At 31.0% G+C, this 24,918-nt stretch overlaps 1 pseudogene; it reads left to right on the top strand.

Annotated features, from left to right (window-relative positions):
* The first annotated feature begins 3,020 nt into the window (after positions 1-3,020).
* LOC137805582 (small ribosomal subunit protein eS12-like) lies at positions 3,021-4,167 on the top strand (annotated as a pseudogene).
* Positions 4,168-24,918: the final 20,751 nt, after the last annotated feature.

The raw sequence follows: 24,918 nt of genomic DNA, 5'->3' as shown, positions 1-24,918 counted from the left end.
TAGTCTTTCATACGAGTAAGTGATGTTGTAGATAATACTCTTGATCTTTAGATACGAATTATGATATTGGTTTGAAATACACATAATGAATTATTATTATTGTTATTATTATTATTTTATCATTATTATTAATATTAATATTAATATTGTTATTAATAATACCAATAGTAATAATAATTATAATAATAATAATAATAATAATAATAATAATAATGAGAACAAAATTATATGATATTTTTTTTTATTAAACATGAGTTTTGTATTTATTTATGTAATCTGAGTTCGATTTTCTACTATAATATATAAATCATTATACGGAAATAAATAGAGAGGAATGTGTATAGTGAAATTCCATGTGATATCTTATGGAATAAAATTATATACTTTGTAAATAATGGTTTGAATACAAATTTATAACTGCTTGTTAAAAAACACATTTCCTTATCCCATTACTGTTTATCAATATTATTATTTTTTATTCATCTAGTTCTTTACAAAAGTCTCCTTCATTACAATAATTTTCTTCTTCATATCATTTACATTTTCATTTGCAATAAGATTACAAAGATCCACTTTCTTAAGGAGGGTTCCAATATACTTATTAACACGTGACATCATCTGCATGAACAAAAACTCAAACATGTAGAGTGAAAATTTTAAGACCTATAACCTGCGCAGACCACGGATTCAACAGACCAATCTGGCGGCCTTCATCCATGTAGCCAACTCTACATGCAATATCCCAGTTTTTAATATGTTAAAATGACATCATTTAAACATTTTGATAACTCAATTTAACCTTATTGCCAAATAAATTACACCACTTTTCACATTATATACAGTAAGGGATTATATGGAATCTGGAACAGCTGGGGCACTTGTACATTGGTTGTTGTGAAGGAGTAAAAAGAGAATATAAACACAGTGTCACCGCCATAGTTATTTCGCTCTCGCTGCTGGGTGTGTCGGATTTTTGTCACCATCGCTGATTAATGAATGAAGCTAGAATTTGTGGCATGAAATCCAACAACACAACTGTGTACAAAGCTGGCAATATATCTACAGGACCTGTGGGGTTTGACACTTGGCATACGAACAATTCTAAACAGAACTAAGATAGTGATGCTCAACTAATTATTCCAATCACGAATATAGATTGCTTCTTGCCTCATTTTCTGCTGTTTCGATCTGATTCCACAAATCAATGTTACTTTCGCTTACACATACATATATGTAGTGTATGAGTTAAAAAGGATCATGAAAAAGCATTTATTAGGAATTTATTATGAGAGGTGAGGAAGGCGTTACCACCATGGAATGTGTAAAGGGAATGTCTGGAATAATAAAATATCTGTATTTAAGATAGTATCATATGGATGATCGAGTCATATTAGTAGTTGGAAAATTAATGTTGGTCTAATGTGTAGGAGGACTATGACGATGTGTGGATTTAAAACTTAATTTGAAATTGTTTGGTTTATTGAGTAATGGCTTGGCATGCACTACTAGTGGCTAACAAACATTCTAATTTATTGTGTTTGGCAACTAACATACTTGTGGAAAATGAAGGATTGGAAGCCCTATCTCACATCAAATAGTATTGTATCCCATTGCATTATTAGCTAGCATTGTCGTTGCCAACACTCTTCAATATATATTAACTTATTTTATTTTATAACAAATTTCAAAGCCTTATTATATCACTGACATTAGGGTATTCGTAGTCGTTTTACTTTCTTTTGTTAACTATGAATATTTATAGCATAATTGAAGGTGTATGTAAGGAAAACCACAATATAATAATCACTTTTGTAAATGTATACTTTCCAAACATAAGTTAATTGAAACTAGTAATGTTAGGAACTCACAAAATAATAAGGCGTGGTGTGTGTAGGAAGATTTTAACCTAATTAGACATAAGTGTGAAAGAAGAGGAACAAATACAATAAATTATAATAGGGAAATTCATAGTTATTGATTTGAGAATTTTTAACAAAGAAGGATGAGGAGACTAGGGATTATTGATTTGATTGTTTTACAAAGAAAGTGGATGTGGAGGCTATGGACTGAAAATTTAGGATTCTAGAGAGAATTTTTAGAAACTAAATATGGAGGTTTGAGGGATTTAAAGGAATCGAAGGTGAATATTTAGGATTCTGGGGGATTAACATTAAAAGAATATGAAAAGCAGAGTGGGGGTTGGATTTCAAGATAACATTATTTGGAAATTAGGAAATGAGTTAAACATTAAGTTTCACGAGGATTGTTGGATGAGAAACAAATCTCTTAGAGATGGTTTCTCAAGATTATGTTTTGTTTCTACATGTAAAGAGGTTTGACTATATGAAGTAGAGAGATGAAAAATTATGGTAGTTGGAGTGGAGGAGGAATTTTTTTGATTGGAGGTTCAACTTAACCAACTAAAGAAACTACTAAGAGATATGCCTTTAATGATGGAGAAAATGAATGGCAATGGAAGGAAGGGGACACATTGTTGTATACAATTAAAGCTGGACATAACATATTATCTAATCGAATAAGTAGGGAAGATAAGAGTCTGTTTAAAATTTTTTTGGAAGGTGAAAGCCCTCTCGTCAGCATAAATACATGCATGAAGAGTATTACATAACAAATAGCAACTAAATACAACTTACTCAAAAGGAGAATAACTTTAGATAGTTCCATTTGTGTGTGATATATAATTTAATCAATATTGTACCTAATTATTTTTTTGTCTCTAAAATTGATTTTTATTTAATAATTTGCTCGTAGTTTATAATCATAAGAAAATTATAGGAATGCAACAAAGGAAAAGGAGGTTACACCCTAGTTAACACAATATCTAGATAAATAAGAGATAATTTGCACCCACTTATATATTATATTCTTACCTCTAGTGAATATGTGTGAAAGGTATGGAAGTGATAGTTTTAATGTTAAGTTGTCATATGTTGGTATATATTTTAAGCCATAGCACAAGAATAAGGACTAGAAGCTAGAAGCAAGCCATACCAATCGAAATGTGCAAGGGAATGGAAGCCTGTGTGCAGGGGTTGTTGGCTGATTTTGAAGGTGCAGGTTCGGTACAAACTTAGTGATGCAAGGGTGGTTGGACCAATTTATTAGTTAAAAATGATCCATCTGCTACTTATTCTAAGGAGGAGATGTAAAGTGCAGAGAGGGTGGAGATTGAGGTGCAAAAGGGTGAATGTCAAGAAGAAACTGATTATTCAGAAAAAGTTGGAATGTAGATGAGGCTAAGAAGATTTTTTTCCTAATGTAGAACCGATGTTGACCGTGTGAGGGTTATCTTAATGTTGAATCCAAGGGTATTGCAGCTCTGGAGACTTGGAGTAGAAGGGTACCACAATGGGGGCATTCTCTTGTAATTGCCAGTCTAAGCACCTCAACTTTGCCTTAGTGGACTCAGACTTGTTCAAGGCTTTTTCCTAAATTGTTAATGTTAATAGATGCTATATTATGGTTGTTCCTTTATGCATTAGGCAATCCTTTGCTATCAGTTATGTGAGGGGCCAGAGCCTTTGAAGGTTTATTTGTAGAGGTACTTTGATTCTTTTGTTCAATTTATGCAGCCAATCCATGAGCTTTTGTTGTTTTTGTTAGTTAGTAGTTATTGCAGTGTGTTATAAGATTGTTGTCATTGTTCTCAACAACTATTGGTTTTGGCACAAGCATCATCAACTTTAAAGGAATGAGATTTTGTTTTTATCTAACAACAAGGAGATATCAGGTGAAAAAGTTGTTGTCCCAGCTGAGCCAGCTACTTCCATTCCAGGTGAGGCCATGGAAATCATGACTGCCTTTCAACTAGTTCTAAAAAAATCTCTGGCTTTTGGCAGTCTTACACGAGGCCTTCACGAGGCTGCAAAAGTGATTAAGAAGCATGTTGCACAACTCTGTGTTCTGACAAAAGACTGTGACTAACTTGACTATGTTAAACCTGTTAAGGCCATTTGTGTAGAGCATAATGTTAGCCTTTTCATTGTTCCTAGTGCAAAGACCTTGGGTGAGTGGGCTGGTTTGTGTAAGATTGATTCCGAAGAAAAAGCTAGGTAGGTCACTGGTTGCTCTTGTGTGGTTGTCAAGGATTTCGGTGAGGAGCATGAAGCTTGTAATGTTGTTTTGCATCATGTCAAGTCTCATTGAGTTGCAAGATTTATAGATTTTGCGCACTTTAAATTGTTTTTCTTTTAGGGACAAGGACCCTTTGTTTCTTGTAAACGGGTTGAGTTACCCCTAAAATATTCCTTTCTAATTTATTATATTCTTTACTAATAAAAAAAATGATAATAATATATTGACAATCCACTTTTTTTATACAACCACATTACAACTCTCAATATTATTATTTTAATATTTTTTATATCATTTTATTATAAATTTATCCTTTATTATATATATTAATATCTAAATCCATCACTTGTATACAACTATTAGAATTATAAAGTATATTTCAAAAAAACAATCACAAGGATTCAATTTTTTATCTCAAGGTCTAACGTTAGCATGTTGAATAACTTTTCTACCATAAAAAAAAACTTTAGCTTGAAACACAAAATTCTCTTATTTCAAATATATAATTGAAACAATGATAAATTTAAAATTGAATAGTTTTGTGGTGTTTCTGGAGTATAAAAACATACTTCTTTTTATGGAACTTATAAGCAGTATATTATGGTTTACAGAGATTGAGTGAATAAAGAAAATAAGAATCTAGCGTTTGGAACAAAGATGAGAAATGTTTAGGTAGGTGTTGTTGCTTAATGAAACCAAAAGAACAAAGTCCTGGTATTGCAAGCCTATAGGAACCCAGACAATGAGGACCCTGTACAGAATGTTTAAAGCTGTATTTGTTGGTTACAAGTAAAAGTCACAAGTCGGTGGCTCATCGCCATGCTTTTTCCATGGTGGCTGCCTTCTTCTATTTTCTTCCCACTGCTTTAATCCAAAAAAGTGAACCAAATCATCTGGGTCACACCTCCAATTAAATACTCAAAAATTATAACCGACATTAAACATGATCCACTGTCACTCATCATTCCCATCATCTCAATACATATCATAAAGTTATCTGTCCAAACAAAATTCTTAAAATATTCAACTTTATTTTTTAAAAGTCTAAGTAATGTCAACTTGATCTTGGTAAATTTTCAAAATAATAAGTATATTAAGTGTTTTATGGACATCTATATAAGCATTGATGTAAAGTCCATATTATATGATATTTTAAAAAGTAAATTGATATCGATGTTATTTATTATATATATATATATAATTTTTTTTCTTCTCCAGTCTTTCCACTTTTCTCTTCTGGTCTCTATTCCCTTTACAACTTCTATAGATGAAGAAGGAGGTGTAGGTTAACTTTTGATGGGTGCAAAAAAAATGTCAAATTTAATTTCGAAAGCATAAAAATGTATAGGTCTTGAATATTAAGAAGCCCAAATAAATTAAATAGCCCAAATTTTACAAAAACTAAAAAAATATATAATTAGTTTAATTTATATAAAATTTTGCGGTATATGATCCTTACTTCTCGAGATTTCCAGGTTTGAAAGTTTGCTTAGCAATTTTATAATTTATTAATGTGGGTAATATATTATATTAAGATTTATATTAATTATTTACATTTATATTAACTCAATATAAGTAATTTAATTTGTGAATCTATGACTTCGATAAAAATATATGATTTAATAAGCAGAAATCAAGTAACCCATTAGGAGATACTATAGATTTTATTTATTTTTATTTTTTTTACAAAAGTTTTTATGTTAGGCATTAATATGCAACTTGACTTTTAGTCTGATACCTCAAATAACAACAATCATTTGTTATTACATGAAAAAAAATATTATTAAAAAAAGAAAAAAAAATATGGGAGGACTAAACCAAAACCAAAAAATGATACATATAGATTATACCTATTCATAAATAATTCTAAGAACAGACTAAATGGAAGCTTATTATACCTATGAAATGATTCTCTATGAATAAATCTTAAATTAACCAACTTATCAGCACACACATTCCCTTTATAAAAAATATGAGTAACCCTAAACCTGATTTTTCCATAGTAATTAAGACAAGTATTTCGATTACGAAGCATCCACAGAACATTAGTTCTAACAGTAAACGCAACACAAACCAAGCAGAATCACATTCAAGCTATACATTAGTAAACCCCATATTTTGAGCTTCCTCCATAGCATCTATAACTCCATAAAACTTAGCAACCATAACAATCTGAACTTCAAGAAACACAAAAAAAAAACACCTGATAAACTCCTTCATACTCCCACGGAAAATACCTCCACAAGTAGCAAGACCAAAATATCCCCAACAATCCCATCAGTGTTAATTTTAACCCATCCTGGTGAAGGAAACTCCATCTAACCGGAAGGGGACGAAAAACTTTACCAGTACGAGTATTAATACCAAAAAACGTAATCACGTTGAAATCCAACATATCATTCTTCATTGAAGCTTTAGACGAATTTCCCACTAGACAAGTTAAATCTTTAATTACCAAAATAGCCTTATAAACATCAATCTTATCCTGAAATCTAACATAAATCCTCATACGTCATATCATCCAAATAGAAAAAGTTATCACAACAAGCTTAATCAATTTAACCAAAGGCCTACCATCACTCTTAAGAAAAGAAAGAAGATAATCCTTATTAGAGAAATAAGAAGTAAGAAAAATCCGTCGAACCCAACTCTAAATATGCAAAGCATTAGAACATTCAAAAAATAATGTTGAATAGATTCCTCGTGTTTTTCACAAAGTGTACACATATAACATATATTCAAACCTTTATTTGAATATGCTAATCTGTAGGAACCTGCCTATGAAATTTTTTTCAGAGTACTAGAGTTTTGGAAGGCGAAATAGATGGAGACCAAATGAATTTATCCCAACAACAGGGAACTCCTGGTTCCAAGAAAAAAGTCCTAGCCAATTTAAGAGTGAAACGACCAGACTCATCTAGAATCCAATTAGGAATATCCTATTCCTCCCTAACCATGATATGATTAAAAAAATGAGATCAAGCTCCTTCTTAGCAAACTTTTCTTGATAGAGAAGCCCATCAAATATCAGACAAACTAGTAGTTTCTAAGTTTTGTTGAATACCTAGGAGGAAACCGTGCTTAAGAAGAACTGTATTGTGAACATTACCAAAATAATTTTTATTCTAGTCTCGGAGCTCAATTTTCAACCTTTTTAACTTATGTTGCAAAATAAACATAGGACAACCAACAACCTTATTGGCCCAAGAATCATGAATAAGCTTCATACATGAAGTGTCCTGAAGCCAAATAAAAAAGAAACGAAAATTGCTAACATTCCTTAAAGAATAACTAGCAAGACTAGCAAGAATAGGGGAATGATGAGAACAATTTTTAACAAGAACCTGATAAGTACAAGAATTTCATTCATCCATACACACTCCATTACATAAAGCTTTATCCAGTCTTTTATGAATTCTATGCAACCCTCTCCTTCCATTACACTAAGTATAACAAGATCCAGTAAAAGACATACAAGAAAGATCATTAGTATTAATTCGATCAAGGAATTCATTACAAGAAACTTGATTAGGAGTCACCCCCCTTTGCAATCATCCGTTGAGAGCACAACATTAAAATCTCCCATAATACACCAAGGCCATGTGAATAAACTAAGATCCCTCCACAAAAAAGTCAAACCAAGTATGTGTTAGTACCATAAACACTTGCAAAGCTAAAGAATTTATCATGCAAAAGGAAAGTTACATAAATAAACTGATAATTGACCAAGAAATTTTGGACAAGATTAGGAACCGACAAACACCAAAGCTTAGCAACTTTATTAGCAATATCAGACATAACCATCAAATGCATATTAACATATTTGAAAAGGACATCGAAAGCATAAGTGTACAACATCATAGGTTCAACAAGAAAGACCAGGAGGGATTTATGTAGTTTAAGTAAACTAATTAACATCTCCACAGTTTTGTGATTTCCCAATCCTCTAACATTCCAGAAAAATAAAGAGACCTTCATTGTGACGTTGTAGAGAGAACTGTCTTAGCGGGTTTTTTGGATTAATTAGTCCCTTTAGGTGGTCTCCCTTGTTTACTTTTAGTGCGAACTATTTCCTCCCCATTATCCATTATCACTGGCATGCTCCTCCATCTCATTAGGATGAGCCCAAAATTTGGAGACGACCTGATTTTCAACGGTGATATGGTCATAATTAAATTCAACAATGGTAGTCAGAATAATTGACGCACAAATATGAGGATCACCTCCCACATCTATAGTTTCCAAGCCATCAAGAGAGGAAAAGTGATTTTGCAGGACCAACATATCATTATCGTGGAGTAGTGCTTTAACATCCTCAAAAGATTTAGCCTTATGAGGGGAGGTATGACGCAACGGGGATGGTACTGTCACAATAGCATAGACCTCCACATAATGGCCATCAATAGGAGTCTTAATTGGTGTTTTAGTATCCTTAGGTGATTTAACCCTCCGAGGAGAGTTAGGACGCGACAGAGATGGCACAACCACAAGAGCAGAGATCTCCACATGATGATCATCAATAGGATTCGTAATTGAATGTACTACAAGTTGTGATTATGAGCCCTTGGCTTGCATAACAGCAGGTGAATTCCTTACCTTCCACGGTTCTGAAATATCCGAAGTGGGAATGAACAACCCCTACCTGGGTGAGGACCTATCATGATCTGAGGCATCCTCGAGAGGAGGCATATCTGCAAAATCATCTTCCCCTCCATCTGTTTTATCATAAGCAAGATGACCCAAGAGTGATCCTGCATTAACCCTGCTAGGAGCATCTATTGTCAATTTACTATATGTTTTTATAAGCAAAAACCTAAGGTATTATAATATCCTTGTTTTTTCATCAACAATAAAAATATATATAAATCAGAGTATAAGGGATACTTCACACCCATATACAAAAAAACCTCAATCCAAGTGAATATGAGGATACCAAAAACCAAAAGCCTACACATGTACTAGCATCAATCATAGCTGCATAATAATTTATCCAAGACAAAACAAGCCAACACTACATTCAATATGGTAACTACAAATTATGTTTGCATGGTGCTTCAATGCTAAACAGAACAGATTGCACGTCATCAACCTTTCATCACAACACCTTTTATCTTGTATTGACTTTGTTTATACCCATATTTAAAATATTACGTTCATGAAATAAGCATAAATATATATATATATATAAAAAGTAAGTGAGAATGCAAACCATCAATGAACTAGGTTTAAGCATGCATATAAATTTATACACCAATCAGAGTAAGAGAAATTAGTATTCAGAAATTTATAACTTACTCATTTGGGCACTGTAAATATTTTAACTGGGTCCACCTCTGCATTGTTAAAAATTATGCTATTTCTTTGGTTCCAGATTCCACAAATAATAGTGATCCACATACTATTTCCCATACTATTAAGGCCCACAACCCCTATTTGTTCAAAATGTTTTTCAGCCTTATCGCAATGTACAAATAATCTACCAACTCAAGCATCAATCAGATACCACACCTTCAAAGCCACTTTACAGGTATAAAAAGGGTGGTTAACACTCCCCTGGAAGGTCCCACACATAACACACATCCCCCACCAGTTTGAATTCCTATAGCCATTAAATTATCATAGGTTGCAATTTTCTGGATTAAAATACGTCATGTGAAAATGTGTACTTTTAAGTTCCAAAATTAGTCCAAATTAAAATCAGAAATATATTGTGGTTGCAAAACATTTTGGTTCGAAAGAAATACATAAGCAGATTTTATTGAGTAAATATTTTATGTATCCCCCGGACAAGTTCATTTATCAATCCTATGTGCATATAAAGAGATGAATTTCAATTTATCCATAAGGACACTAACATATTCATATTCCCATTGGAATAATTATCTTCTCCACATTATTTGCCAACAACACCGATTTTCATGCCATACCCCGTACTGTTCTATAGTACCCTTTTTATGTACCAAGTTTAGAAATAGTCTAGGATATTTACTTTTTAAAGTGTCATCCCCTACCCACCTAACAGTTCAAAACATAATTTTACTCTTTGTTCCTACCTTCCACCTCCTCTGCATATCAAACTAGTTATTTGGATTTCCCCATATATTTTCTTAATCTCTCCACCACCAAGAATCTATATTTGAAACATTACTGACATCCAATCCTCTCCAAGAACCATATTTGGATTCTAGTATCTATTGCCAAAGTCCTAAGTCCTTGCATCCTAATCTCCATTCTCATTTTCCTATAAAAGCCATATTAAAGAGTTTTATATCTTTGATGCCTAAACCCCTCAAAGATCTAGATTTACATAAATATTCTCATTTTACCCTAGCTATTTTCCTTTTATCACATCCCCAGCCCTAGAGAAAATCTCTTTGCATCCTTGTGATTATTTTCACAACATCTATGAGGATTTTGAACAAAGAAAGATAATATAAGGGGACAACTGAAAGAACAAATTTTAACAGGGTGACTTTGCCAACAAAAGATAAGTGTTTACCTTTCCAAGAGATAATCTTACTCTTGTGCTTAAGAATCATATAATTCCAGAACAACTTTCTTTTATGATTATCCTCCACAGGAACCCCTAGGTTTTTAAAAGGTACTTGCATTAGGTTACAATTTAGAATCACAAAGTATCTTTGGATTTTAGTGTTTTGTACACCTATTCTGGAAATCTTGCTTTTCCCAAAATTCAACTTCAAGCCCGATGTAAGTTCGAAGCATCTTAGGGCACATTTTATTGTTGTGATATTTTTCACATTTACCTTAAAAGAATATTGTGTCATCAACGAACTGTAATATACTGACATTCACTTGGTCTCTTCCCACTTTAATCCCACCATATAGTCCTTTTTGTTAGGCCACTCTCATTACTCCCACCAACCCTTCAGCCACAATAAGAAACAATGATGGTGCTAGTGGATCATCCTATCTTAGAATCTTCGTAGGGTAAAACTGTCCAGTTGGGATACTGTTTACTGGGATGGATATAGATGATGACTCTAGGAAGTTTCTAATCCATTTAATCCACATGGCACCAAAACCCATCCTCTAAAACATATATATTAGGAAATTCCAATCCACATAATCATAGGCTTTTTCAAAATCAACCTTAACAATGATACAACTATTTTTTTTCTTCTCCTCAATAACCTCATTTGTCACAACTATACTATCCAGGATTCTCCTATCCTATATGAAAGCATTATAATATGGTTCCTAACACACAAATATCTATATTTGGGGATAAAGGCACAAGGAATTGTCTATAAGAAATTGAGTAATATTTCGTCAAAAAAGAAATGTTCAATCTTATATAAAAAGAATCAAGTCACTTAAGTTAGAAATTGGTAAAGACGTGTTTACACTTGATTTTTATTTCATTTTGTGTATATTTTAGATAATTTAAAGTGAGCCATAATATTTAATAAAAGACAAATAGTCTCTCAGAATTTCAATTTTAGTGTACAAGAAAAAAAATATATTATAGAGTGATAAGACTAAAAGTGTTCATTTAATTTTAACCACTCAAAGTAAGAATAGAAAAAAAAAGATGTTGTAGAGGAATCTTCTAAAAAATAAATAAAAAATAAAAAAGTTAAAGAATTTATCTAATACTTATGTAAAAAAAATCAAAACCTATGAAAAAGATAGTATTCTAAGTATGCTAAAGATAAATTTCTTACTTTATTTTATGAATATATTTTGTAAAAATAAGTAACAATAGTTTAATAAAATTGACCCTTATAATAAATACTATTGTATTAAAGTGAATATTTTTCTTAACTTTACGGAAAAGAAAGAGAGCTTAGTCAATTTTTTGAAGTCATCACTCTATTGGGTTGAAACATTCTCAAATTTGATCTATAATTAATATCTTTTAAGAAGTTTGACTAATCTTTCAATAAGATATTTTCTGTCCACTATTTTCTTTGTATTTCATTAGTTAAACTATGGACGTGCGGCATAATTAAGCATTTCATTAGTTTATGTATTATTCTTTATCTAACTCGTATCCTATTAATTATCTGATTATTTTTTTAAATATGAGTGTATGAATGATTTTTGTTTCTTGTATAAACATGAAACATATCTGGGACCTTGCTTTTACTCCCGGAATTAAGTCAAACATGTTGGGAGATTCATAATTGATAATGGTCGCTTAACGGCTTAAGTCACGTATAACTTTAGAGACAAGAGACAAACCTAATTAAAATGAAGCTGATGTTTAATAGTAATAAACTTTAATGCAAAACAACATTATTTGTAGAGCTTTCACAAGGAAGACTAATGATAACCAAGATGACATCGTGGTTCCATTAGATCCAAGTACTTCTGTTGTTAATGCTACAAAACGGCATCATATCATATACATACTAAAATTATAAATGTCATAACAAAGATTTTAATAACTATGGATTAACTAGTAAAAAATAGTTGGTGACTTAGATAATAAATGTGAAAGTTATAAATTTAGGATTAAATATGTTTTTTTTATGTGTATTTCATGCGAAATGGATTTTTGTTTATTGTACAAACTTTAGAATGAGTCATTATCAATTTTTGTTACGTGACAAACAGATTTTTAGTGTGAACTAAGATGTTTAAAACACTTGTAAGGACACGTTTTAATAGTTTTCTTACTACAACTACTTAGGAGATTATAAATAAGTGGACTTTAAGTCTAACTTAGTCTTATAAAACCGACTTATAAGATGATGTTTGCACTCACTTGTATACTATGAAATGTTCTTAACAGTAGTCAATGTGGGATCAACAACACATCCCCTCATGTCAAGGTTGTCAAGTTGTGCGTGAGACTAACGAGTGACCTGATAAGCTTAACAAACTCTTGCTAAGATATACTATAAATGAATTTGATACCATATTAAGAAGTGAACTTTAACCTAACTCAACATTATAAAACTAACTTATAAGATGAGATTTGCACCCAATTGTATATTATGAAATGTCTTTATCCCTAATCGATGTAAGATCTCCAAAAAAGGTATAAAGTTTGGACTAAGAACACAAATCAATTTGGCATTTAGTATATAGAAAAAAAAACATATTTAACCCATAAATTTATATTAGTTATTTAAAATTAAATGACAATGTTAATGCATAATTTATTTTTTCTAAAGTAAAATAATGAAGTTAGGCATAAAATCATATGACTAACGTTTAATCAAACCTCCTAAAAAAAACTTCTTAATGAAGCTATTAGTTATTAGTAATAGTTTAAAAACTCAAAAACAATTAAAAGGTGGAAATATATAGGAGAAAAATGTAAAGTTTTGGCAACGTAAAAAATTTGTATATTTAAATTGCAATTAGCATTCAATGAATGTAATGCAAGTGAGAAATGCATTGCATTAGATGTTGAATTAGGTGATTGAAATGGTTTCGAAATTAACATTGTTTTGGAGACATAGCAATAATTTCACAATGATATGATATCCGACCAAATGACTAATGACAATACCAAGAAACTGATCCCACCATTTTGTTTTACATCAAACCCTACTGCCCTAACATTACTTCTATTATTCAACTTCTCTCAATCAAATCAACCAATTTGCAGCATTTCTCGTGTCCACTTATTAAAATTGAACTAGTTTACAAAATATAATTAAATAAATATAATATATATATATATATTTATATTTATATTTTAAAAACCAATGAGATGTATCTTGCATACGTACAATATTAATTAATTGCATGCATGTCCTATAAATGAACGAGCATATACAATATTATATCAGATGGGTTACAAGTACTTTAAACGAAAATAAATTTCTTTTATAATTTTTTGTTTTGTTTTTAGTTCTTAATTTTGTGTTTTAGACGTATTTTATAGAATAAAATATTATTAGCGATGTAGTAGTTTTAATGAAAAAGCGATGTGGTGAGTGAAGGAAAGAGAGAAGGGTGGGAATGTGAAGAGGGTAACAACAGAAAGAGACAGACACTTACCCAATACACTTTTCATCTGTTTCTTTGTCCTTTTGGTCTCCATCAATGCACGTCTATCCATCTAACCCCATTCGTGCGTCCCTTCCTTTCATTTTTTTAATTTTTTTTCTTTTAAAAATAAATAAAGTTTAAGTATGGTTCAATCCTAGAAATTTGTATGATAAGATGAACTTTCAACTTTCTATTCTCCTCACTTATATTTTAGGATAAATACTTAATTTATTATAATAAATATTAATATATTTTATTTTTAGTATAAAAAAATTGTAATTTTAATACAAAAAATTTAATTGCCTTAATTTTGTTTAAACTCTATTAATGATTAAAACAACTTAAGATATGTTTGGATCCTAGTAGTAATGGTCACGTGTTTAACGTTAATATGTACTTAACTTTAAGATAAACTTTTTACTTGTAATTTCTTAATAACTTTTTCAAAGTCAATTACATATTAATGTCAATAATTTATCTTTTAAAAATATGACAATTATTAAAAATTTAACACGTGTTTAATTATATTAATAATTAATAGAGTTCAAACAAAAACCTAAAATTGTTATATCAATATTTTTTTTATTATACTAAAATGAAATATTTCAATATTTATTGTACTAAATCAACTATTTATACTATATTTTATAATTTTATCATATTGTAATAGATTCAAAGAAAAAATATAAATATCTCAAACATAAAAATAAAGGATTTAATACGAGGTTGATTCATTAATATTGGTTAGTGTTGGTATGGTTATCCCTTTTGGTAGGCGTTCTAATAGGAGATTGATGTCAAGTATTTCTGTATAAAGGTTAAAGTGGTCCCTATTTATTTTTTTTTATTGCTGATAAAAAAATAAAATAAAATAAAATAAAGGACCTAATTTGATACAATTTCCATTAATCTCAATACCAATAAAAAAAATTACAACATTTATACTATAGGTTTAAAGTGCTCAACATGTATTCTTTCTTATAGAAAGCACAAGTAATAATTTCAAGAATTTAAAACTTTAACATTCAAACTAAACACAATCAACTTTATTAAACATTTTCTAAATTAATCAACTTTAAACATTTTTATCACTTAACATCAATTTTGCACAACAAACAATCCTACAAGAAAAATTTAGAATTTGGGAATGTGTGATTCATATCCAATATTATTGCAATTTATTTTTATAATTAAAGTATGAAATAGCATTTTTATTTAATTTATTTATTTTATTTATTTATTTATTTAATTTATTTATTTAATTAAGTGCAAACTATGAGTTGATAGACATTAAAAATGCTATATATATATATTAAATATAATCACGAATATATTCTTTATCTAATTCTCTTTAATATCATCCTAGAACTTACTTTTTAAAATATTTTTGTGAGGTCGTACATTGATTAATGATATGACAAAATTATCATATATAACTAGGATGTAAATTCTATTTAGGTTGAGTTATATTAAATCTTCTTTATAAAATGATATCATAGTTAAGTTTATTTATATTATTGTCTCATTCGTGCATTGTGAATATTTTATCTTATATTAAAAATCTTTTTATGTGATTAGATACATAATCATATAACAAAATCACAATATATAAGTTGGGATGCAAACTCTACTTGCTAAAACTTTTTATGTATTGTGAATTAAAAGTTCATCCAAGAATTGGTAAGTATACAGTTTATTTAGGTCAATATTTAAATAAATCATATATTAAATTGACTTCAGGAAAAACCAAAAATAAGATGTTGGGAGAATAATTTTATTAAATAAATAAATTTATAAACTTTATATAAATATTTAAAAAATATTATTTATAATATAAAAATAATATTTGTATATGTGAGACATATCATATTAATTATGTTCAAAGAATCTATTGAATTAGAAAGAAGTGTGTTCTTTTTTAATGATAAGTACGTACTATGAATTATTTAACAGTAATTTTTAAATTGATAATAGAGATGTACCTCAAACAAAATTTTGAAAGATATGTGACGGAAAAAATGTTTTTTGTCTACTTTTTTTCAACGTATGCATTTGGATCTATATATTTAAGTCTATAAGTATGTTGAAAGATCAAAATCAATTCCCTAATCAAAAGAAAAAATGCAAAGAATTTTGTAAAAAGTGATAAAAAAAATATAGAATATTTATTAGTGTGTTTCAACATCAAATAATCAATTTTATCATTAATAAAATCTTGTAAAATAAATAATATTTTTGTATTGTATTTTTTTAAAAAATTCTTCTGTAATAAAAACTATAACATAATTGTTCTATAAGATAACTCATTAACCCAAAAACCGAACACATGTAACCCATGAGTTTGATGAACCGAGTTAAATAATTTTGCATTTAAATACATAAAGATTTTAGTTTATTTTAATTGATGCTTTAAACGAACTATTGGTCTGCCTAGACGTTTTTTCATTACCAAGTAAAAATATATAAATGAGTGAAGTTTTTTTTTAATGATCGTGCCTCCAATCCGTATACAAAGACTTAAAATATGTAAGAAAGAGAATTAAAATATAAAGTGTTTCATAATTTTCTCTCATGTAAAAAAATATACAACTTAAGAATAACATGTTTAAATTTTGTTATAAAAAATTGTGTTTATTCTTTTTTTATAAAAGTTTTTATGTATCACTATGCAACTTAACATCTCAGTTAGGCTGACACCTCGAGTAACAACAATAATTTGTCATTACATGAAAAAAATTATTATTAAAAAAAATACAAAAAAATATGGGAGGATTAGACCAAAAGTCATATGTTAACAAAAACGATACATAGGTAGACTATACCTATTCATAAAGAATTCTAAGATAGAACTAGATGAAAACCTATTATACCAATAAAAAAATAATTTGTACTTAACTATCAGTAGATTTTAACGAATATAAAAATATAATATATTTTCATTTTTCATGTTAGTAGGTAATTATTAATCGATACAAATTCGTCGATAAAATTTGTTGGTAATTTCATTCATCGGTAAAATTTGTCAATAATTAAAAAATTACTGATAAACATAAATCCGTTAGTAATTTTTTGTTAGTAAATCAGTAATTTCTTGTAGTATTATCCATTTGTTACGTAAGTTTCATATATGTGAGCTTTTGTTGCATGAAAAGAAGAGGTGATTGGTTTTTGCATTATATTAAGCATGTATAACATACAACATATCCTTAATAAGAATTCTTCGATGACTTAAGTTATCTTTTGTTGTCGTCCTATTCAACACCACTCTCCATGCAAAAATCAAGAGAAAGAGATATGGATTTGATTTTCCACTAATACTTAAAGAAATCACACGATTCAACTTCTATATTTTCCACTACTAGAAAAATTCTTGAATTGCGACTGAAATCAGTGATCGAAAAATGTGGTGATTATTAATGATCAAATCAGTAGCTGAAAAATGAGGTCATTATCAATGACTAAATTAGTGGTCATAAGTTATTTTTATGATTTAATGACTGATATAGTGACTACAATTTTAATCACAATCGACCATCATCACGATATCAGTCACCAAAAATCAATTACTACATAGATCACAAGATATGTGACTATACTAAATTTTCATTCCCTAATAATTTATGTATATTTTCCTCTTCCAATTTTCACACTCAACTCACTCCCCTAAATTAATTTTAATAATATTAATAACAATATTATAACAAATATTAATAATAATTTTAATAAAAAAATAATACTAATAATATTATTATTAATAATAATAACTATAATAAAAGTAGTAGTAATAATAATATTAATATTATTAATATTAAAAATAATTGAAATAATATTAGTAATAATATTAATAATAGTATTAATAATAATAATAATAATATAACTAATATTAATAATAATAATAATATAATTAATATTAATATTAATATTAATAATAATATTAATATTAATAATTTTTTATATTAATATTCTTGATATTATTTTGTAATGTTCTTGATATTATTCCATTCAATATTCATCAGTCCTCCTCAAATATGGAAAGTGTTGTCTTTGAAATGTCTTTCATCATCTACCTTGCTTGTTGAGTTTTCAATTGTAAACATTTATTTCTCCAATTCAAGTTTCATTTTCATGGGCATTACAACAAATTTTAAATTTACCTATAAATTACTGCATATTGTTCAGTACGCTCGTAGGTAATGTTTCTAGTAATTAGATACATATGATAGTATGAAATGTACGTATTAACTATATAGATAATTCACCTTGTTATTACATACGAATTATTTTATATATAAATTTTTGTTTATTATTACATACAAATTATTTTATATATAATTTTTTGTTTATTATTATTAATAGTATTATTATTATTCTTATTAATATTAATATTTTTATTAATAATAATGTGCTTATTCATTATATGATTTCCTAGTCATTATTATTCTAGGGTAATGCACATAGTCATTATATGCACTAGTCAATATATACAGATTACTTCCTATGTAATTTTTTTTATATTATTATTATTATTATTAATTTTAATATTATTATTTATATTATTATAATTTTAATATTAGAATAATATCTTTTCATATTATTACCGATATTATTGCCTGTATATATTCCTAGAATATCTCTTTTATCCAAATTCCTAGAATATCTCTTTTGCCCAAATATGTTGATACTGTAATTATTAGAATAATAATAGTAACCTAGAATATATTCTTGTAAGTTGTATTAATAGGGACCAAATTGATGGAATAAAATAACGATTACAATTCTTTTATGATATAAGACTAATCGATCCATATTCTTCTTCTCTTCTTCTCGTGTAATCGCCCAATGTCGACCGACTCCCAAAGTTCGAAATCACCCGTTTTTCATCCTGCTTTCGCTGTTTCTAATATCAATAACTACATCAAAATCACCCTTGATACAGAAAACGTCCATTATGCACATTGGATGAAACTCTTTATCAACACTGCTAAGTCGTTTGTCGTGGCCGACCATATCGTGCCACCCAAAGCAGACAAGCCAAGTGCTATTGTCAAACAATGGATATATAACACCATTAGTACGAACCTTTCCCATACTATCATCACACAGGAGCCACCACCCAAGATACTTGGGACCGCCTTGCCGACATCTTTCAAGACAACCAACACTCAAGAATCGTCTTTCTCGAATAGGAATTTGCTCGTATTCATATGGACCAGTACCCTACTGTTTCGACCTACTGTCAACATTTGAAGATGCTTGCTGACAAACTTGCAAATGTTGAATCGCCGGTCAGTGACAACCGTCTAGTTCTCCAATTGGTGACGGGACTCTCAGTCGATTACTTCACCATTGCCACCCTCATTGAACAAAGTAATCCTCTTCCCTCTTTCTATAAAGCTCTTTCTATGCTTCTCTTGGAAGAAACACGTCGCTCCCGTGCTGTCACAATAGGTACTGCTCTTGTTGCATCAAAACAACCTGATCCACGTCCTATCTCTAACACTCCAGCCACATCAACTGGTGTCAACACTCGACCACCATATGGTCGTGGTAAAGGCAATAAAGGTGGGCGCTCGGGTGGCAGTCGTGGACGAGATCAGTATACTCCGCACCCTCGTGCTCCGCCTACCTCGTGGACGTGGTTGCCTTACAACCCTTGGGGTCAGGTTCCCAATTGGACACCACCGCCTTGCCCGTATCCTACAAGTTCATGGACACCACGACAACCATCAGCCGCTTCATCTTCCCCTGACACCCTTGGCCCTCGTCCTCAACAAGCGTTCGTCACTCAGTCCGCACCTGCCGAGCCCTCAACCGATATGTTTGTTCCTACGGATATTGTTGCGGCTATGCAAACGCTCTCTCTTCAACCACCAGATGACAAATGGTATATGGACACTGGGGCCACCTCTGATATGACGACTAACCATGGTATACTCTCGTCTTATTCTCACTCGAGTCTGAATAATAATATAATTGTTGGAAGTGGTCATACTATTCCAATTAAAGGTTTTGGTCACACTCTTTTACCTAACACAAACCCCCCTCTCACCCTAAATAAAGTCCTACATGCACCCAAACTTATTAAGAACCTCATCTCTGTTCGCAAATTTACAACTGATAATTTTGTTTCTATTGAATTTGACCCGTTTGGTTTTTCGGTTAAGGATCTCCATATGAAGAATCAATTGCTGAGATGCAATAGTGTGGGCGACTTATATCCTTTGCAATTCATGTGAACTTGGCAAGCATATTAAACTCCCTTTTTACACATTTATGACTCATACTTACTCTCCTTTTGACATCGTTCATAGTGACTTATGGACATCTCTAGTCCGAAGTACATGGGCCATCAATACTATAGTCTTTTCCTAGATGACTTTACAAATTTCTTATGGACATATCCTATACAAAATAAGTCTCAAGCCTTAAATATCTTTACTAAATTTCCCAAATACATTTCCACACAATTCACTAAAGCTATTAAAACCTTCCAGTGTGATAATGGAAAAGAATATGACAACCATTTGTTTCGACGTCACTTCCTAGAGCATGACATCCACTTTAGATTTTCATGTCTACACACATCCTCTCAAAATGGAAAAGCCGAACGCAAAATCAGAACCATAAACAATATCGTGCGAACTCTCCTTCTCCATGCTTCTCTACCCCCCTCCTTTTGGCACCATGCTCTTTCAATGGCCACATATCTTCACAATATACTCCCGAGCAAAGCTAACCACAATCTAACACCGACTCTCAGCCTCTATCTTCGCCACCCATCTTACACCGAACTTCGCACTTTCGGGTGCCTCTATTACCCCCATCTTCCCACTAGTCACATTCATAAGTTGGATGCCCGTTCCACACCGTGTGTATTCCTTGGCTACCCCTCACATCACCGAGGCTACAAATGCTACGACCTATCTACCAAAAAATTCTTTATCTCTCGTCATGTAACCTTTCATAAATCTATTTACCCGTTCAAAGAATTACAACCTCCATCCCTTCACTCTTACACATTCCTCGACACGCCTATTTCTCCCTACATCACCCACCACTTACACTCTAACCCAACTCCTCCCACTGCACCCACTCCCACGCCATCTACGTCTCCTATCCAACCTTCACCCCCTACACCACCATCCCCACCTACACCCCCTACACCCCCTAGCCCGCATGCATCCTCCCTCCCACCACCTACGCCTCTGCCAACCTCCCCTCAAATGCGCACCCGTGCTCAACACGGTATTTTTCGGCCCAAACCAACATTTGACCTTTCACACTCCACCACCATCTCACCAATACCCAAAAGCCCCATTATCGCCCTCCAAGACCTTAATTGGAACCAAGCCATGAACAATGAATATTCTGCTCTTGTTGCGAATAAGACATGGGTCTTGGTCCTTCGTCCCTCTAATGTTAATATTACTCATTGCATTTGGTTGTTTAAACACAAATACAGGGCAATCGAAGACTTGGAACGCTAAAAAGCACAACTAGTTGTCAATGGAAAATCTCAACAAGTTGGGGTCAATTGCAATGAAACTTTTAGTCCGGTTGTCAAACCCGCCATCATCAGGACTATTCTTAGCCTTGCTATATCCAATGATCGGTCCATCCATCAACTAGATGTGAAGAATGCTTTTCTTAATGACCATATAAGTGAAACAGTATATATGCATCAACTGTCGGGATTTCGTGACAAAGAAGAACTCGATCATGTGTGCCTTCTAAAGAAGTCCCTGTACGGACTCAAACAAGCTCCAAGAGCTTAGTATCATTCTTTCGCCACATTAGTGTCAACCATCGGATTCACTCAAAGCTTATGTGACAATTCTCTATTCATTTATAAACAGGGTACGTTCACTGTCTATCTTCTCCTATATGTCGACGATATTGTCTTGGCTTCCTCGTCCGACGATCTTCGCACCATGATTCTTTCAAAGCTTAAAAGTGAATTCTCCATGACGGATCTTGGTCCCTTAAATTATTTCTTGGGAATTGTCGTCACACACCACTCCGGTGGTCTATTTTTGTCCCAATAGAAGTATGCGACGGAGATAATAGCTCGTGCAAATATGTCATCTTGCAAATCAACTAACACGCCTGTTGATACAAAAAGTAAACTCTCGGCATCTTCCGGCCCGCTTGTGTCTGATCCTCTTCTTTATTGGAGTCTTGCAGGTGCACTTCAGTATCTTACTATTACCCGTTCTGACATCTCATATGCAGTGCAACAAATTTGTCTCTATATGCACGATCCAAGAGAGGAACATTTTGTTGCCCTCAAACGTATAATTCGATATATAAAGGGTACTCCAACTCTCGACCTTCATCTCTGTAAGTCTTCGTCTACTCAACTCATAACATATACTGATGCCGACTGGGTTGGTTGTCCGGACATCCGTCGCTCCACTTCGGGATATTGTTTATTTCTAGGGGATAATTTGATTTCGTGGTCATCAAAATGCCAACCCACTCTCTCCCGTTCCAGTGCCGAAGGTAAATACAGAGGAGTTGCAAATGTTGTTGCTGAGTCGTGTTGGATTAGGAATCTGCTACTTGAATTACATCGCTCGCTTCACAAAGCCACCATTGTTTATTGCGATAATACTAGTGCTATCTACTTGACCGGCAACCCGGTAAATCATCAACGAACTAAACACATTGAAGTGGATGTTCATTTTGTTCGCGAAAGGGTTGCAAAAGGCCAGGTCCACGTTCTTCATGTGTCGTCTCGTTCTCAATACGCTGATATTTTCACAAAAGGACTACCACGCGCGTTATTTGTTGATTTCAGGTCCAGTCTCAGCGTCCGTGAACCTCCCGCTATGACTACGGGAGAGTATTAGAATAATATCTTTCCATATTATTACCGATATTATTGTCTCCATTATAGTGTATATATTCCTAGAATATCTCTTTTACCCAAATATGTTGATACTGTAGTTATTAGAATAATAATAGTAACCTAGAATATCTTCTTGTAAATTGTATTAATAGGGACCAAATTGATGGAATAAAACAACCATTACAATTCTTTCAATTAATAGGATCATTATAATTTTTAATAATATTACTATTATCCATATTAATATTATTAATATTATTAATATTTTAATAATAATAATTATAATATGACAGTAAAATTTAACTTATAGTCTTTATCGAATATATATTTAGTTATTGGAGTCTTCAACAACATATTGTTAAGAATATTATTAAAAAAAATTAAAAAATTAATATTAAAAATAATAATGATAAAACTATTATTCCTTTCAACAATATATTATTAATACATTAAGAAAAATATTAATATTATAAAAATTATAATAAGATTAATAAAAATAATAATAGATATTACATACTGTACATTTACCTAAGTCATGTTTAATCTCATTCATATTTAACGAGTTTAATTATTAATTATTGTTGACTCAAGAGACTAATTTATACAAATATTTGTATATAAATATGTATCACAAAGTTAATTTATTCCCATATAACATGATAAAATTATGGAATCTTGCTAAATGTTCGTATAAAACTGTTGTACGCTTACTGCATTTTAAATCAAACCCTAGTAAAAGTATTAAAGAAGTATGTTATTAGCAACCCTTAAATTATAAAAAAAAAATGAATTGTGTTGATCACCTAAATTAGAGTGCGTTTCTTATATTTGACCAATTTTACATTTTCAATGAAGTTTGTAAATTGTACATGTTTGATCGGCTTTAGTGTTTAGTGAATTAAAATTTTGAAATAGTTGAGAAGTGAGTAGCTTTGGAGAATGAAATAATATAAAGTGATAAATAATTGGGTAGGTATATCACTTTAAGTGAACAGTAATGGTAGTGTAGCTACACATAAAACTGAAATCTTAGGCACCATTAACAACACTAATTAAGTTTTTAGTACACAGGGCTCAAAGAGAAACTCTTTTATTTAGTGTGAAAGGGAGAGCGTGAAAAGGGCACACATGATATGTATTATGTATTATAGATTTTAATGAGACTTCCAAAGAAACAGACATGTCTATCAAATCTGTCCTCCCATGTTGGACCGGGCTCCTCTATAATGGGCTATAACTTTCAAATCTTTTCAATTAATCAATCATCACAATTCGTGTTTGCAAATCACAATACATCTCTTTATTACTTCATTCATCATCCTCTATTTTCATTTTTTAAATCTCATTTTATTACTTTTATTCCAAATTTAAATTAATAATCAAATTTTACTTTTAAATACTTCAACTTCTAATTTTATTTTCGCAAAACAATAACCATAATTTCTAGGGTTAAATTCATTCGAGGTTTTAGAATAAATAATGAAGAGTGAATGTTAGAATGCACCGTCTACCACCTTAATAGGTGGTCCAAGTGCGCAAGAAAATTTGACCGTTGGATTAATATAATTTAGAACATATATAATTTATTGCTTCACAGTATCCTTTATAGGTGCACCACACAACCTAGATGAGATGAATCCTACGGTGGATGAAAGTGGTACATGATAGACCACTTTTTTAAGTGGTTCAGGCTAGCTTCTCCCTCGTTGAAATTGAGGTTTATATGACTCAACCGACATATCATAAATGCGGTTGTTAATGCGTTTGGATGTTTCCTCGATTTTCAGAAAATTGCTTATAATGTTTTTTTTTTTATATATAACAGCCGTATGATATTGACCACGTGGTTATTACTTATTAGCCAGAGATGATTTTTAGATTTACAATATTTGCTTGTTTAAATTTGTGTGAGAATTTGTTTTTAGATTTATTTGTTGTTGCTGATTTGATTGGAAAGAGAGAGGGTAAACATAGGATTTTTGGTCATCCTACTATGAGAA

This window comes from Phaseolus vulgaris, chromosome 3, assembly GCF_000499845.2.
Source record: "Phaseolus vulgaris cultivar G19833 chromosome 3, P. vulgaris v2.0, whole genome shotgun sequence".
Classification (NCBI taxonomy): domain Eukaryota; kingdom Viridiplantae; phylum Streptophyta; class Magnoliopsida; order Fabales; family Fabaceae; genus Phaseolus; species Phaseolus vulgaris.
The sequence above is the reverse complement of the archived record's forward strand: the minus strand, read 5'-3'. Positions and strand labels throughout refer to the sequence as shown.